Source organism: Sapajus apella, unplaced genomic scaffold, assembly GCF_009761245.1.
Source record: "Sapajus apella isolate SASKATOON/1434 unplaced genomic scaffold, GSC_monkey_1.0 scaffold81, whole genome shotgun sequence".
Lineage (NCBI taxonomy): Eukaryota > Metazoa > Chordata > Mammalia > Primates > Cebidae > Sapajus > Sapajus apella.
This window is the reverse complement of record NW_022437021.1, coordinates 8,513,187-8,531,585: the sequence shown is the minus strand read 5'-3', so window position 1 is coordinate 8,531,585 and position 18,399 is coordinate 8,513,187. Positions and strand designations below refer to the sequence as shown.

At 36.8% G+C, this 18,399-nt stretch overlaps 1 protein-coding gene across 3 annotated transcripts in view; it reads right to left on the bottom strand.

Moving 5' to 3' along the window:
• The window catches only part of STEAP4 (STEAP4 metalloreductase), a 31,262-nt gene that overhangs the window by 6,606 nt on the left and 6,257 nt on the right, over nucleotides 1-18,399 (bottom strand). Inside the window, exon 1 of one of the 3 annotated variants that reach the window (XM_032252988.1) lies at nucleotides 4,406-4,584. The exons of the other annotated variants lie outside the window; for them this stretch is intronic. The gene's annotated coding sequence lies outside the window, so the exon portion shown is untranslated. Of the gene's footprint in view, nucleotides 1-4,405; nucleotides 4,585-18,399 lie in introns of those variants that run through there. 3 annotated transcript variants of the gene reach the window in all.

Here is an 18,399-nt window from a genome sequence, read left to right as displayed (position 1 = left end):
CTAACTAACATAACTAGATCAGAGAAAGAAATCAGAGGTACATAAATTCAAAAGGGATTTCAGATGATCAAACTGTAGACTTTAAAAACTAGGAAAATCAACCAAAAATTATCATATATACAGAAACAATTCAACACCTAGTCTGGGAACTCAATTAAAATCCATATTCTTCATATATTAAAAAAGAAACCAGTAAGAAGATTAATCCATGAAAAGATCCTACTTATAGCTGCAACAGAATAAAGACAATATGTAACAAGATAGCAAGATAGATGCAACATCTATATGAAGAAATATTTTAAATGCTTTTAAGAATCAGAGAACATAATTTATATGAATGGAAATGTACAGCATGTCCTTGGATGGCAAGGCTCATAAGATGTCAGTTTTCCCTAATTTAATCTATAAATTCTGAAAAGTAGATTAATAAATGGGATGCTAGTCATATTAAATATTAAAATTTTTATAAAGCTAAAATAATTAAATAATGTGGTACTATCAAAGAAATAGATAAAGTTCTGGCTAGGCACGGTGGCTTATGCTTATAATCCCAGCACTTTGGGAGGCCAAGGCAGGTGGATCACTTGAGGCCAGGAGTTTGAAACCAACCTGGCTAACATGGTGAAATCCCATCTCTACTAAAAATACAAAAAGTAGCCAGGTGTGGTGACCCACGCCTGTAATCCCAGCTACTCAGGAAGCCACTGCAGCCAACCCGGGGGGAAAAAAAAAAAATACGCTAAAAAAAAAAAAAAAAAAAAAAAAAGAAAGAAAGAAATAGACAAAGTTTAATGCATAAGTTAAAAAAAAATCCAGACTCATACGCATATGATAAAAATAGCATCTCTGGTCAATGAGAAAACAGATTATTTAATAGCTAATGTTATAATGACCCAACAGGTTCACCTTGCCTGCTACCTAGACTGAGATCATCTATTCAAATGAAAGAACATTTCAGCTCTTTATGAGAGTCCCGAAAGTTTTTCCCTCTATTTTAATGTCATAATCTCCAAGGTTATCAGAAACTTGCATTCAAGAGCACCTGTCAAAGTTTTATAGCTCATTATAAAACTATCTTCTAAAGAGGACCAAATCAAGACAACAATTGTCTGTGGATGACAAAAAAAAAAAAAATGTTTTAGGGAAGCCACAGTCAAACACACAACTGACAAGGAAACTTGTTACCTCTGTGGCATACAAAAATTCAACAATTATTATTACTGATAACATATACTGAGGCATATTAGAATTATTGAAATCTTATTCAATTTTGTACCACATACTAATAACATATTCATATGAATATAACCCAAAGAAAGTTAAACACCATTTTATATTTGACAATGTTTCTTGCATGATTTTAATACATTAAATAAGCCAAATAGGTCTTTTTGAACTTTAGGAGACCTACTTTTTTTTTTTTTTTTTAACTTAGAATTTGATCTTGGAAGGTTTGTCAAATATCAAAGTTTAAAACATTGGATATCACAAAATAGAATCCCATTTCACCATAAGTCATTCATTTACTCAAAATGATAGCTCAGGGCCAGGCATGGTGGCCCCTGCCTGAAGTCCCAGCTATTTGAGGCTGAGGCATGAGAATTGCTTGAACCTGGGAGGTGGAGGTTGCAGTAAGCCGAGATTGCACTGCTGTACTCCAGCCTGGATGACATAGCAAGACTCTGTCCCCCGCCCACAGAAAAAATAACTCAAAAATTTTTTAAAAGGGAAAAAACCTTTATTCTGATGGAAAGGATTTTTCTTTAAGCCAATTTATTAGAGTTCTTTTATATAGGCATCACACACACCACACATATAAATACATAGGCAAACAGAAGATCCAGTAGTTGTAAGAATTTTTTCATTTGCTAGTTTTTAAGTTTCTTAATTGGATTACTGACTTCAGGATGGAGCCCTTCAATGAATAGGACCGAAAGCATGTAGTTTCTAGGGCCTAATAAGGAGGGACAGGTGAAAGGCAAAAACAGATTCTCAAAATTAAGGGTTCCATTTTTATATTGCATCCTGAATCCCCCAAAAGAGGGAAATGCTATGGGAGTGTAATACTTTTACTATGCATTTCATTGCATGGCTACCCAAAGCAAATCAGTCCATTTTGTAATCAGCCCATTCCTCATGGGAGTCTCATTTCTCAGTGTGGGGGGTAGGGGATGGAATTTTTCATGTCTTCCATGGCCAAGAGCATGCTTCTCTGATTCAAGCCTGCAAAGAGCCAAGTATCCCTCCATAACTGTTCTCATCCCTTAAAGTAAATTTCCTACCTAGTCATTATTCACCAAGGCTAAAAGCTCTCCCATAATGCAAAGTAATTTCTGCTACCCCCAAAAGTCAAAAAATGAAATGTCAGGTAGCATAATATAAAACTGAACAGGGTCTTAGATTTTGAGAGAGGTCTATCCGCATTCAACTCCCAGGGTTCCATGAGGAAAACAGAGGGTTTTTTAAAATTAGTATTATTCCAGAATGGAAACCGTTAGAAATTATCTTATCTTCTCTCATGTGGGCATCAAGGATGGCAAGAGGGCAAAATGGAGAAGTAATTCAGTTGATTGAGAAGAAAAGCAAATAGACAAAAACTCTTTCTCAAAAACAACCAAGATTCAAGAAGAGAAAAAACACAAAGCCCTCTTAAAAAAATTGTGTGTGTGTGTGTGCGTGCGTGTATATATATGTGCATACACATATATATACACACACACACACATATAGCTTGGATATCTTTTTAATTAAGCTAATTTTAACCACAGAGCTCTTTAGAAATTTTTAAAAAATCTCTTATTATCAGACTCTAGCCAGCAGAGAACAGTCAATGATTCTGGCTTTTGAACTTTGCCACAGGTAACTTCCCACATAAAATTAGTAAGATTTAATAAGATTAAGACTTCACTATAGATATATAAGGTGTCCCAAAGAGATGGTAAGCCCTTCCCTCCCTCCTTCCTTCCTCCTTCCTCTTTCTCTCTCTTTTCTGATTTAGAATTTCCCCAAAGGTAATTCAGAGAAAGGAAAATTCAAGACAGGAAATCAAAAGCTATCCATGGGAGGAAAAGAGTCAATAAATGGCAGAAAGTTATACAAATGACAAACCAGAAAGGACTCATTCCCTAAGCCAAGAATTAAACCTGGGCTGCCGCTGTCAAAAGACAAAGCACTTGCTACCGAGCTCCAGCATTAAGCAGGTTCTACTATACTTTCCAGAAGAACCCTAAAGGAGCCAGTTTCAAGTTTGCTAAGGCCTTTGACTACTCAAGATAACTTTTAGGGCTACGACATGAACCCCAAAATTCCTGTCTTCTGGATAGCAAAGACTGAGAGAAAGTATCCCCACATGGTTACAAGGTTAAGCTCTCAAGGACGTGAAAGAAACAGAGAAACTTCGTCCAGTATTGGTGTCAGAAACCCACAGCAAAGTTTGTAACTGACTAGCCTGCCGGGCTAGCTTGAAAAGCAGGCTTATAGGGGTCCTAATCTCACGTTCTAACCTGTGACACCCCTCTCTCCAATACCGAACAACAGAGAAAGACAAATTCTTAGTACAAAGTACATGAGATTTGCTACAGCCCAAGACTAGTCTTATAAATCCTTTTTTTTCTCTTAATAAAGTCTTCGCAAAGGGGACAAACAGTGATGTTTACCATTTGAACACACACACAAACGCCCAGAGAGAGAGAGAGAGAGAAGGAGAGAGAGAAGGGGGAGAGAGAGAGAGGGAGAGAGAGGGGGAGAGAGAGAGATGAGAGCGCAGAAACTTGTAAGAAATTCTTACCATTTTTGCTAACATACTACGTTTCTGGGTTCCCTTCTAGCTTCTAGAAGAATGGAGTGGCTTTCCATGGCTTTGTTTGCTGTGCCTTAGCTGTGGGGTATCAAGCCACTTTGCAAAAGAAAATTGCCCTTTTCAGCCAGGTGTGGTGGCTCACACCTGTAATCCCAGGACTTTGGAAGGCTGAGGTAGGCAGATCATTTGAGGCCAGGAGTTTAAGACCAGCCTGACCAATATGGCAAAAGTCCATCTCTACTAAAAATACAAAAGTTAACTAGGTGTGGTGGCACATGCCTGTAGTGCCAGCTACTGGGGAGGCTGAGGCAGGAGAATTGCTTGAGCCTGGGAGGTGGAGGTTGCAGTGAGCCAAGATCATGCCACTGCACTCCAGCCTGGGTGACAGAGCAAGACTGTCTCATAAAAATAAAATAAAGAAACAATAAAAATCGTCACCTTTTTTTTTGTTTGTTTTATGGAACCAAGGGCAAAAGATTCTCAAATTTGCAAGATGTTGTCCATCAGGCTGCATGGAAAACCCAGTTGACATTTTTCATTCCAACCGAAGCAAAATACAAACAATGAAACAGACATTAGTCACCTCTTTCAGCACCCAATATCTACCTGGCAAGGCTCAAACTTTCTCTCATTGGTCTCTGCTGTCTCTGATCCACTGCAGGTGGGGAGAAATGATCCCTGACTGGGGACTCCATGGGTAGTCTTTGTGCACCCTGAGTTAGGCCTGCAGGACTTCTGTCAGCAAGTCCTTCAGCGTTCCCCTCCAACCATATAATCACACACACACACACACACACACATACACACACACACACACACATACAGAGTGTAAGATGAACAGAAGGCCTTCAAGAAAAAGATTCCAGACCCAGTCTCAAAGCAAGAGTAGTCCTCCAAACAAGTCCCCTATTCTCCGTCCAATTAGACACTCTGTAATGGGGCTACAGACACCTTGTAATGAAGCAATAAGCAGACACCCTGTGAGGTTACTGAGAGAAAGCAGCAGCTCTACAGAGGTCAGCAAGTCAGGAGAAGGAAGGGGCAGTTGGTAGCTGCCTGGCATACTCACCAAATCAGATACCTTGTACACCCAAATCAGTTTCCTGGAGCACAAAGATCAGAGTTTTTTAAGATAATTTGATGGGTAGGGGCTTGGAAGTGGGGAGTGCTGATTGGTCAGGTTGGAGATGGAATCACAGGGGGGATCGCAGAACTGGTTGAGCCAGATTACCAATCTGGGTGGTGTCAGCTGATCCGTCCAGTGCAGGGTCAGCGAACTATCTCAAACACTGATCTTAGGTTTTACAATAGTGATGTTATCCATTATGCAAGGAGCAGTTTCAGAGGGTCAGACTCTGGCAGCTAGAAGTGCATGATCCCTAAACTGCAATATCTAATCTTATAGTTTCTTAGTCCTACAAAGGCAGACTGGCCTAAGGCAAGAACTGGGTCTTTTGGGAAAAGGAATATTATCAATTTTGTTTCTGAGTCAACCCATAAACTAAATTCTTTCCCAAGATTAGTTCTGCCTACACCCAGGAATGAACAAGGACAGCTTAAAGGTTAGAAGCAAGATGGGATCAGTTAGGTCTGATCTCTTTCACTGTCATAATTTCTTCAGTTATACTTTTTGCAAAGGCAGCTTCAATGTTGGGGCAACTAAACAGTTACCTGAAAGAAAAAAATAAATTTTTGCCTTACACTCCACTCCAAGGTAAATTCAAAATACATTAAAGATTTATTTTTTTAAAGAATGAAACTAGAACAGAGCTAGAAGGAACCATGGAACATTCTTTTACAATCTTAGAGGGGAAGGTCCTTTTCCTACATCATTAAACCATTAACAAATAGTTGGAAAAACGTGATTGCACAAAAATAAATAACTTCTGCAATGCAAAATTCACTAACCAAAGTCAGAATGAAGGTACTCAACAAACTGGGAAAAATATTTTCAACTCATATAAATCAATGAGAAAAAAACAATTACCCATTAGAAAATTAGGCAAAGAATATGATCTGATAGTTTATCCTAAGGAAATATATAAAAGACTCAAATACAGTAAAAGATTCGTACTATTACCCCAAACAAAAAAAATGCAAGTTAAAACTAAATTGAGACACTGTTATGAACCATTGTGACTGTTTGTAAAATTTAATAAAAAACAAACTAGTTTCTATGATCTCCTGCAATAATCTAGGTTGCTTTTCTATACTTTTGAGGAATATTTTCTCTTTCAGTATTGAATTTTTCTCAAAAATCTTTTCTTCCCAATATTCAGTTTAAGCTTTTAGTTAATTTTTTTTTGATGCATGCATGTAGGTGTGCATGTGTGTGAGTGTCTATTGTTCAATGATACATCTTCAACGGTCAGAAAAGCACTAACTACCACAACCTATGAACTTTATAAATATTAGTTGAATAATATTAAAAGGATGGGATGAAGGAGTTGAAAGCAGAAAAGTTGACTCTGTGTCCCAGGCACAGTATCAGATAAATAAAGAGGAAGATGATGATGATTAAAGAGTATCCAGTGGAGAAGAGTAAGAAAGAAGGAAAGAAGTAAGAGAGAATGTTTTAAGGACATTATTTCTTTTACCCAAATGGGTTGAAACTAACACTTTGTGCATTTGATGCAGAACTTACAAACCAGGCATAATCACTACTCGATTCTCCCATGGTAGATTTCATGCAGGTTGGACAGCATATATAGAGCTTGCACCTTTTTCTTGGGGTTTCAGAAATTTGGGCTTTCCATTCTAGCCTATCCAAAACAACTATATGCTTACCTGAGCTTATCTGAAGTTGCATGTTTCTATCACAGGCAGAGCATTTAGGTCTTTGTAGGGAGGCAGAAGTTATGGGAGAAAAGGACAAGAAATACAGGACATTCTTGTAGTTGCACAGAAGCTCTGAATAATCTAATTAAGTATAACATCTGAATCATTTTATAAACCAGCTGGTGACTGATACCCTGAACAGGTGTCATCAAATGTCATGACCATATGTGGGAAAGTACCTGTAGATGATCAGGGACCTTTGTATAAAAGCGCAGCTGTGCCTTTGAAAAGTTCTTAGTAGCATCTGCCCATGCAGACTAGTTTAGCAATTTACTTTCTATTGGTTGGTTGCCAATCAGTTAACACATAGTTTTATAAATCAAATCTTCAAACTGCTTAACAGTGCCTTCATTATTCTACCATAGAACTAGTTTGTGTCACAAAAGAATGTCTAACTGCCTGTCCTCCCACTTAAAAAAATTTTATTCTAATATTTTTATTCTCTCTTTCATATTGGATGAACATTTGCAAGCAAAATGTAGATTTGATGCAGTTGCCAGTATCCTGTCATAAGATGGATTTTGTTAATTGAATATTCTCACTTGGATTATCTTAATCATTTCAAAGAGAGTGATTCCAGACTTTTTTTGACTATTTGGTCACTACATTCTATACTTTCATAATTTTTTTTAAATGAAGATATTGATTACATACTTCTATTTTTCTTCACCTCATACCAGCAGTGTGACCTTGAACAAGTTACTCAAAACTCTTTGTGTCTCAGTTTCATCTGTAAAATGAGGGATTGCTGGTACCTACTTGAGAGATACCGAGGGTGAGGAGGGCAAAAATCAGCTCATGACCATGAGCACGTGCTGGAGACAAAAATCTTAGAAGTATCATGAGGGGGGCAAAGACCACCTGGAAACCATCGAATAGGCCATCAGAGGCGAAACTCTGTATCAAGAGAATTTAAAAGTAATTAAAGTTCTCTAGTATCTAAAGAGGCATCTGGTTCCAAGACTCTTTCAAAAAAATTTATAAGTAACTAAAATTTCATTACATCTCTAGAATGCTATGCACTCTTTGTGCAACGCTTGCTGATACTAATGCATCAAAATGACTATAAATGTAATCATTTATCACAACCTACTGGCTAATATGGTCAAAATTACCCTCAAGTTTCTGTCTTAAGGTCCATAAATGCTCCTAAGGAGAATCCACCATGGTCCACTCCATTCTGTCTTGCTGAGGCACCCTGCTGCACCCTTCTGCAGTGTTCTTTCTTTGTAATAAAACTTTCCTTTTTCAAACCTATACTGTTGTCAGTAATTTCTTCTTTGCAACCCGAGAGTGGGCTCTCACACCTTGCCCAGCAGTGAAAGTTAGACGAATTCATTTATCTCAACACAGTTCTTGAGACCTAATAAGTGCTTAAGAAAATGGCTATTTAAAATAGATCGGTAAGCTATTATTGAATCAAGTATCTAATTAATGTAGCCTTTATATAAACTTTACAAACTAAGGGTTAATTATGCTTTATATAATTGTGAATATTATATAGATATAAATTATCTGAATTAGAGTGCAATGTTTCTTAAGACTTTCTTACTTGTCCCACTTATTTCTTATAAATAAAGCCCTATATAAAATGGCTTTTGAGGATTACTTGAAGTCAGGAATTCGAGACCAGCCTGGCCAACATGGTGAAAACTCACCTTTACTAAAAATACAAAAAAATTTAGCCAGGTGAGGTGGAACTCACTTGTAATCCCAGCTACTGGAGAAGCTGAGGAGGGGAAGATTGCTTGAACCTGGGAGGTGGAGGTTGTAATGAGCTGAGATTGCACCACTGCACTCTGTTGCCTGGGCAACATACTGAGACTCCGTCTCAAAAAGGAAAAAAAAAAGAAATGAATACATGCATACTCTCAACCACAAGGGAGATCAAGTTGAGGGTGGATTTTATAGTAAGTACTATATAAAGAATGTTGCTACACCCATTTCAGGTATCTTGAAACTCAAAATAGCTGTGTGTAAATATGCATTCATGGAGGTCATAAGGCTTCTTGTTCAAAGACTTAAAAAAAGTTTTCTAGTCCTACTTTACTCTTATATCTAGTATGAAATAATAAAGAAAATTATAAAAAAGGTAGTAAATAGGAAGAAGAGTTATTAAGGGAAAGGTGGGTTAAACAGTTGTAACATAGGAGTTTCCTCTCCTTCAGTCTCATGGACTCTCCACAAAACTCAGTCATGTAACAGGAAACACAACAGAAGTATTTCTGGGTTTGGAAAATCCACAGGACTGGTTTTGCCTCTTGTGGAATCATTTTGCCGAGCTGGAAGCCAAGATAGGTAAAGTGATCTCACAGGGTGTTTACATAGATTAGGGATTAGCAATCAGTGATGCAGATGCAAAGGTGGCAAAGATGACGAGGGAGGCCGTGATAAGAGCTGACTCTGAGAAACCGTGTGTGTGTGTGTGTGTGTGTGTGTGTGTGTGTGTGTGTGTGTGTATGTGTGTGTGTTTCATATGGGGGACCAGGTGCGGGTCAGGAGGAGTCCTGCTTATCATCTCCCTCTTTGCAGATCCCACCCCACAGGCCTTGGAAGCCTGAGGCAGTGTTCTTCTGGGATGTTTCCAACTAGGCTTCCCATGAGGATGTTAGGGCCAGCCTGGCTGGTGAGTTTTACTTCTCTCACTTCTCAGAGGTAAGAGGTCTGAGAGGCTCAGGCCTCTTCTAGCTTTTGAGGATTCCGGCATATTAGAAACATAAAATGGTCCAACAGAATTACAAACAGAATCTATTTTAAATTCTTGTATTTAATGTCAATACTTAATAAAAAAAAATCAAACTTTTGTTGAAATAATTATAGATTCCAAGGAAGTTGTAAAGATAGTACAGGAGGTCCCTGTGCATCTTTCACCCAGTTTCCACTAGTTTTACGCTACTAGAGTACAATATCTGAGCCAGGACATTGACATTGGAGTCATATATTTCCATGTCATGTGTATGTTCAGTCAGGTTACAGGCTAGACCATCCCTCATGCTGCCCTCCTCACTATCAACCCTAAACCCTGGAGGTCATTCGTCTGTTCTTAATTACTACAATTTGGTCATTTTGAGAATGAATGAAATCATACAATAATATAAGCCTTTTGAGACTGGCATTTTTTCACTCAGCATAACACCCATTAGATCCATTAATAATGCTTCCATTTTATTGCTGAGTGGTATTCCATGGTATAGGCATACTACAGTTTAACTCTTCATCTCCAGTTTTGGCTATTACAAATAAAGCTTCTATGAGTATTCACACACAGGTTTTTGTGGGAAAATAAGTTTTCATTTCTCAGTGATAAAGACCCAGGGATACAAATTCTGGGTCATATGATGTTTGTTTAGTATTGTAAGACATGGCTATACTGACTTTGAATGTGTACTATTTTACTTTTTACCAGCTATTTATGAGTCATGATTTTTTAATTTTAGCCATTCTGATATTCTATTGTAGTTTAAATTTGTATTTGTCTAATGGTTACTGATGTTGCATACCATTTAATGTGTTTATTTGCTATCTGTGCATCCTCTTTGGTGAGAAGTCTCTTCATGTATTTTGCTTATTTTCTAATTGGACTGTTTGGGATTATTTACTGCTGAGTTTTGACAATTCTTTATATATTCTACATATGAGTCTTTTGTCAGATATGTGATTTGCAAGTATTTTCTGCCAGCCTATAGCTCGTTTCTTTCATGTCTTAACAGGGCCTTTCGTAGAACAAACATTTTTAAATTTGATGATATCCAATATATTGAACTGTTTGTCTTTTATGGATTTCACTTTCAGTATCTTATCCAAAAACTCTTCACAAAGCCCTAGGTCCTGAATATTTTCTTCTAAAATTTTACTTGTAAGTCTATGATCCATTTTGAGTTAATTTTCATACAAAGTGTAAGGTTTAGGATAAGGTTTATTTTTTGGCCTATGAATATATAGCTGCTCTCCGACCGTTTGTTGAAAAGACTATCCTTATTTTTACTAAATTGCTTTCACATTATTGTCAAACATCAGCTCGATATAGAAGTGTGGGGCTATTTCTGCGTTCTCTGTTCTGTTTCACTGATCTATGGAACACAATGTTGATGGCTGTAGCTTTATAATAAGTCTTAAACTTGGGTACAGTGATTCTTCCCACCATGTTCTTTTTCAAAACCATTATAGCTACTCTAGTTCCTTTTCCTTCCTGTAAATTTTAGCATAATCTTGTCATAAATTTTTAAAAAGTACTTTAAATGCTTAAATTAAAAAAAATCAATGCTTAAATATATTCCAAATCTTCAATGCAAAGTAGTTAACTTTTTCAGAGAAAAACATAGACAGTGCTAAAAAATTAACTCATACAAAAGCATAATGGCAGTGTGTAGATACAGGCTGAGCATCCCTAACCCAAAAATATAAAATCAGAGATGCTCCAAAATCCAAAACTTACAGATATGATATCACAATTGGAAAATTCCACACCTGACTTTATGTGACTGGTTGCAGTCAAAAGCAGTAAAAACTCTGTTTTATGCACAAAACTATTAAATATTTTGTATAAGATTACCCTTAGGCTACATGTATAAGGTGTATATGAAACATGAACAAATTTTGTGTTTAGACTTAGGTCTCATTCTCAAGATATCTCATTATATATATGCAAATATCTTAAAATGCAAAAAACCCTGAAATCCAAAACATTTCTGGTCTCAAGCATTTAGGATATGGGATACTCAACCTGTATCTAATGGGCACAAGTTTAAAGTTGTATGATGGACTATATGAACAGATTTCATTTAAAAAATAAGTAAAAATCAATTTTGAAGTTATTTACGTGTAAGCAGCCTGGGGCCAAATGGTCCCTTTGTCCCTCCCATTCCCTGGAATAGACCCTGTTTCCCATTTCTTTTTGTAATAAGAAGAAAAATCAGCAACCTAATCATATCTCTTCTAAAAGGCGGTACTTTCTTGTCTTGGAAGAAAGACCTTGGAAAATGGGCCATTTGTTTTGCCCTGAAATTTCATAAAGAGAAAAATATATAAATACGCATGCATATAATAGCATTTATAGAAAAAAAAGGGTAAGAAAATCGTCTCCTTTCTTTGGTACAAAAAGGTCTGAAGGGAAAATTAGCTTCCATGAATCCCTCTTACTTCTTTTATTCTAAAAAAACCTCACAAAATATACAAATGAAGATAGATTTCTTTATGTAAAGACTCAACCTTTGTTTATGCACGTCATTAGGAGTCTAATTTGTTTCTTAGCTCTCCTAATTTTACAGACATATACAAATTTAAAATGCAAAAAAAGTTTTATATGAAAATTTTGGAGGTAATCATTATAAAAACAACTGTAAAGACAACAGTCTTTCATCAGTTTTGATCATCACAGCACAATTTTTAGTAACAGAAAATAGTATGCTGGGATCCATCATTAGATAAGTAGACATAGAAGAACCTATCTACAAAATGTGGTTTGAAAATATTCAGAAAGAGAGAGGACATGGTGGTGATACAGACAGACAAATGTTTTCCAGTGCTCTTTCCTGTCTTTAATCATTGAAGCAACTTCCTAATTGTTTATGAAAATACAAATATCTCTGCAAAGGATTACACTAGAAACCAGTGGTTCTCAATACTAGTGCACATGAGAATCAGGTGGAGGACCCTTGGAGAGTCTGAATCAATTGGCCTGGGATAGAGTGTGGACATTTTTTTTTTTAAAGTTCCTCCAGATGATTCAAATGTACAGCCAAGCTTGAGAGCCATTGCCTTAAACCTCTGATCAGTTCTTATGTTAGCTTTCACTTAATGGCCTGCCACAGTGGTTCTTCTTCCTGGTAACACATTAGAATCATTTGAGGAGCTGTTAAAATGCTAGGGAAACACCTCCTAAGATTCTGAATCAATTGATCTGAGGTAGAGCCTAGGCACTTGTATTTTAAAAACCAAACTAAAACAAACAGGCGAATCTAAAGAGCACCCATTTTGGAGAACCACTGTAGTGGAAAAAGGTAAGGATATCTTTTTTTTTTTTTTTTTTTTGAGAGGTGTGGTGGGGAGAGGAAAGATAAGAGGAAGACAGGATGTTGAGGTTGTAAGGAGCTGCAGAAACTTCACCTTTTGCACAATTTTTCCTTTAAGCAATATTTGGCTGAGAAGCTAGAATTCCTCCCTTTTTGAGAACCAGAGGCAAAATGAATATGTTTGTGTGCAGGCCTCGGAAAAGAGGGAATCCAAGGTATTCTAGATTCAAGACTTGTCAAACTGTCCGTGAGGTTTGTTCTGCAACTCTCTCAATGAAACCTTAAAGAGTTGTCTTGCAGGAGCCATGAAAGTGTAATTTGATCAAATCTACTTATACATCTACTCAGTACCCTTATAGCAACTCTCACGTAGTACAGCGTAGTGTAACATTTATCACTTGGATGAAACCATTATTAAAATCATTCTGCCTCTTTCTCTTTTTGAGAATTCATCTTTGAATTCTGAAATAATGGTTCACCCAAACATCTAAATTCCTCAGACACTATCCCCTCTGGACACATACAACCACTAGTGTAGTACACAAATGCAGATATCTGGCTTGGCACTGTCCATAGAGTTGGAATGCAAATAACACCTTCAAACTGTATAAGATGTGACAGATTTTTCATTTTAATTTAATGACTGTAAATAGTAGGATTTTTTTTTTAGTCCTTCCTTCTGTTTTATTATTCTTTCTGAATTTCAACCCAAAAGCCCTTGATGACTTGATAACATATTTGTAATGAGCTGAAGCCCATCAATCAAATGTTTCCTTTCATCACAAGGCAAAAGGGCAGGAGGGGGTTCTGAAACCATGTCAGTCTTCTTGTGATTCACAGCATTTGCTTTAATATATCTCAGGGACAATTAGAAAGCAAAAAATATTTAAAAAAAAATAAAAACCTTACATGAACACACAAGTGTATCCAATTTATTCATGGTGCTATTTCTGTATTTAGTAAGATCAAGGCTCTCTAGGGATAAGCATATTCAAATTCAAGTACATATTTTTTTACTGGCAGGTATGTATTACTGCAGCAAAATAAAAATACCTTGGTTTAAAAAGACCACTGATTACAGTTTATTTAAAAAAGAATGCCCATAATAAATGGCTTTTTCTAACATTTCTTGGACAGTTCAATCTTTAAGCCACATATAAGTTGTTTGAAAATATAAATGTATATTTTAAAATTTAGCTTCATAGTTAGATGTAGTGCTGTTTGCAAGAGTAATTTCTTCCTGGTGATATTTATTTATAAGTTTCAAATTCTTTCTTTTAATATATACATTTCTTCATCAAATATTTATTGATTACCTATTGTGTACCACATACTGTTTTATATATAGGTTGAGGGTAAAGAGGTGAAGAATACAGATCTTATATAGAGTTTTAAAAATGTTATCTCCTTAAAAAGGGTTAAGTCTGATCTCTGAATTCGTGTGCTTCAGAAACACTGTGTATGTATATTATTATAAGAAAGTTGGACAATGCACACATAAAAAATAAGATGATTTCAGATGGTAGTAAGTGTTCAGAAGAATTCAGAACAGAGTGATGGAATAGAAAATTCTGGGAGGGGAGAGAGAGAGAGAGAGAGAGAGAGAGACTAAGACTATTTTTGAGAACTGGTTGGCAAAAGTCTCTTTAAGGAGGTGCCAGTCAATTGAGGGTTGCCAGATTTAGCAAATAAAAATATATAATGTCAATTAAACTCAAATTTCAGATACACAATGAATAATTTTCTAGCTTAAGTATGTTCCCTGAAATATTTGGGACACATTCTACTAAAAACACCCTTTTAATATGAAATCCAAATTTGGGTGGGCATCATGCGTTTTATTTGGCAACCTTAAATCAAGCTGAGACCTGACAGGCAAGAGGGAGCTTGCAGGTGAGTTTTCCAGGCAGAAGGGAAAGTGAGTGCTTATGTGCTAACTAACTGTGGTAGCAAAGGGCAACTCTTACAAAAATATGGATGCACCTCAATTTACAATGTGATTACATCTCAATAAACCCATAATAAGTTGAAAATATTGCGACAGAATGCAATTTATACACGTAAACTACCAACATTATAGCTCAGCCTACCTTAAATATTTTCAGAATACTTAACCAGCTAACCGTTGAACAAAATCATCTAACATGAGCCTATTTTATAAGGAAATGTTGATTATCTCATGTAACTTATTGAATACTGTATTGAAAGTGAATACTTTGGGTACTCAAAGTATGGTTTCTACCAAGCACATACTACTTTTGTGGCCTTGTAAAGTCAAAAAATCTTGTTAAACCATTAACTTATGTAAGTTGGGGACAATTTGTATTCAATTTTAAATAGCCTAATTTGCAACTAGATTAGTAAAGAAGATATTACTGACAATTAAAAATAATTTCATAGCCAAGCCATATGAAATGAAAGATTATGAAATGCTTTTATATATTTGTAGATCTTTTTGACTGAGTGAGAATCGGAGAATGTGATCAGAGGAACAGGGTCCACTGGAAATACACGTCAAGCTTGTGTTTAGTATCCCTTTTAAACTGAGTATCAACCAGAACTAAGATAAAGCCTTCTGAAATTAAAAATAATTTGATTGGAAATTTTAATTCTAATTACATCAAACTGGTTCTTGTAAAAAATACACACACACACACACACACAACACAACCTTTACTCCAGGGAGAGAGGAACTTGACATAAAGAGAGTAAAAGCTTGCCCAAACTGATTTTCAAAACCTATATCTAATTTCTTAGATGTGTGCACTTCTCATAAGTTCATATTGCTGCCCATTCTCTTACTATCACATCAGTTTAAGTAATAATTAGAGCAATCCTGTAGCGTGATAAATCATCAACTTGTGATTTCCAAAATAAGTTCTAGTAACTACTTAAGTTACTAATTGCTATAGATTAACGTACATATATCATTTAAAGCTCTTTTTCTACATTAAGAAACTTCTTCACATTGGTTGCTAAAAAACTGATTATTTCAATTGTTTTGTGAGAAAATGTTTTGTATCCCATAGCAGCTGAATTTGCTGATTAGTTTTTATGCTAGACAATAGAATGGCACACAAAAACACAGTAATCTTAACTTGCACAGTTTCATCAAGTCACAAGAGCATAACTAAAGGCAATCTTTAATATTCTATGGAGACATAACCTACATGAATTGCTAATAATTAGCTATGAACTAGCTATGTCACATGTGGCAACTAAAGTGATTCTGTTCATAATATTTTGCTAACTCTCAATGAATTATGAGGAAAGTGAGGTAATAGAGATCTATGTTAACCATTTTAATTGTATTTTAGGAAAAAATTATTTATCTTAAATTTAGGTTCTTTGTTGAAATTCTAGTTCAATTAAAAATCTCATTAATACATGTTGCCACATTTTGATCTCAGCAGTATCTGTCAGAATAAATTAAGATTGTTGTATAAGTCTCTGACCAAGAATTTCATCAGGTAGGTTCATTATCTGCTGTCCAAGCTGGTTAGTTCATTTGATTAAAGCCCAGGACTCATGACAACAAGGTCAGGGATTCGGTCGTGTCTGGGTTAATTTACCTTGACCTCCATTTACATTTTAAATCCTGAACAACTTCTTACAAATCTGTGGGTCACCAAAGTTAGGCATCAGGTCATGACCAGGACCGGTGGATTGACACTATCAGAAAAACAACTCTATCTCATGGCTTTGGTGGCATTTGGCTTATACACACTACATGAGCATTTGCTAAATTTGATGATCTGCATCAGCTCCCATAATATTTAGTGTTAATTAGTGGGGTTTGCTTTTCTAGGCCTACTGTGGTCAGAGATATTTGGGAAGTGATTTGTAATTTCAATTTTGAATTAACTTTGTTCAAATAAAATTTCTTAAGAATAGGCATTTATCTTCACATTTAGGCCAATAGGAGTTATCTGAATACTGATAACTGCCAGTTAGTTTGGAGAGAGCAATTTTTCTATGGATCTTGACCCCACCCACAGTCCTTGCTGTTGGAGGAACTCCACTCTACTTTAAGGTATCTCCTCACCATTTTTAGAAATCTCCGGGGGCAGTCTATAATGCTTGTGAAACTTGGGTAACTTCTAATATAGCACTCAGAGGCAGGGACTCCCTATGGCCCCAGTGCCTCTGATGTTTGCTGAGACCCATCAGATGGAGCTTCTGGGTATAATCTGGCCTTGCAGCTGCTCCATTTCTGACCCCAGGGGAGAAAGTGTTCTTGAAAGTCTTTCCCTAACCTTTTGTAATATTCTGATATACAAGCTTGAGAGCAGTGCTAGTTAATAAATATTTTTAAATGAAACAGCTCTTTCTTTTTAGTTTCAGGGGTTTTATTTTGTTTTATTTTTTGAGATGTGCTCTTGCTCTGTCACAGAGGCTGGAGTGCAGTGGTGTGAGCTCAGCTCACTGCAACTTCTTCCTCTCAGGTTCAATTGATTCTCATGCCTCAGCCTCCTGAGTAGCTGGGATTACAGGTACATGCCACCATATCCAACTCATTTTTTTTGTATTTTTAATAGAGACAGTGTTTTGCCATGTTGCCAAACTGGTTTTGAACTCCTGGCCTCAAGTGATCAGCTCCTCCTCCATGGCTCCTACCCCCCTTCCCCACCTTCTGCCTCCCAAAGTGCTAGAATTACAGATATGAGCCACTATGCCTGGCTTTGTTTTCAGGTTTTTAATCACAGTCTTTTTTCAGTGGTGTGGCTGGGGCCAGTTTACCAGCTAGGAGCTTGAAATTAGTTATGGTAGGAGTTTCACCTTATGATAGTCACCAAATGCTACAAATAAGGACTTTTTTTCCCCTTAGAGAGCCATTCGCCAACATACCACTGGCTCTTCCCTTGCCCCTCCTCCTCTTCTCCCCAAGACTCTGGAATGTGACCACAAAAATGGGAAACTATTTGGGCTGATGGGATAATACCATTTTCCCAGTCCTGGCTGAGTCTTAGGCACAAATCTATTTTCTTAGGGTCCCTGCTTCTTAGAAGGCTTCTAGATTCTGTATGAAAACAGAATCCATGTGGTTTCCCTACCCCAACAAAGGTTCTAGACCCTCTCCACCTCACACATGGCATCAACACAGTTTTAACTATAAACCTGATACCTTTAGACTCTTGGTTCCCTAAGGGAGATAGATACAGGGACCCATCTGTATACCACCATCCCCAGCACATATTTTACAGTTATTCAGACACACCTCAAAATCAGGGGTAAGTGCAGTTTAGGATCTCAACTATGAAAACCAGAGGTAACTGGCACACTTTCATTATTAACTCCAGTGGACCATCTACCAACCTGCTAATTGCCGTCCCCTGAATTTCCTCCCATTTCTTTACTGCTTATGTCAGGGAATTGAATAGAATGAAGAAATCACTTTAGTACTTTGATACTGAAGAAGAGCATACCATTCTTAGACAGGGTCTTGCTCTGTTACCCAGACGGGAGTGCAGTGGCATGATCATGGCTCATGCAGCCTTGACCTCCCAGGCTCAAGTGATCTTCCTACCTCAACCTCTCAAGTAGGTGAGACTACAGTTATGCACCACCACACTTGGCTAATTTTTTAATTTTAATTTTTTGTAGAGATGGGGTCTTGCTATTGCCCAGGCTGGTCTTGAACTCCTGGTCTCAAGTGATTCTCCCACTTCAGCCTCTTAAAGTCCTGGGATTTTAGGTGTGAGCCACTGTAATTTGTTTTTTTTCCAGACAGGGCTGGAGTGCAGTGGCGTG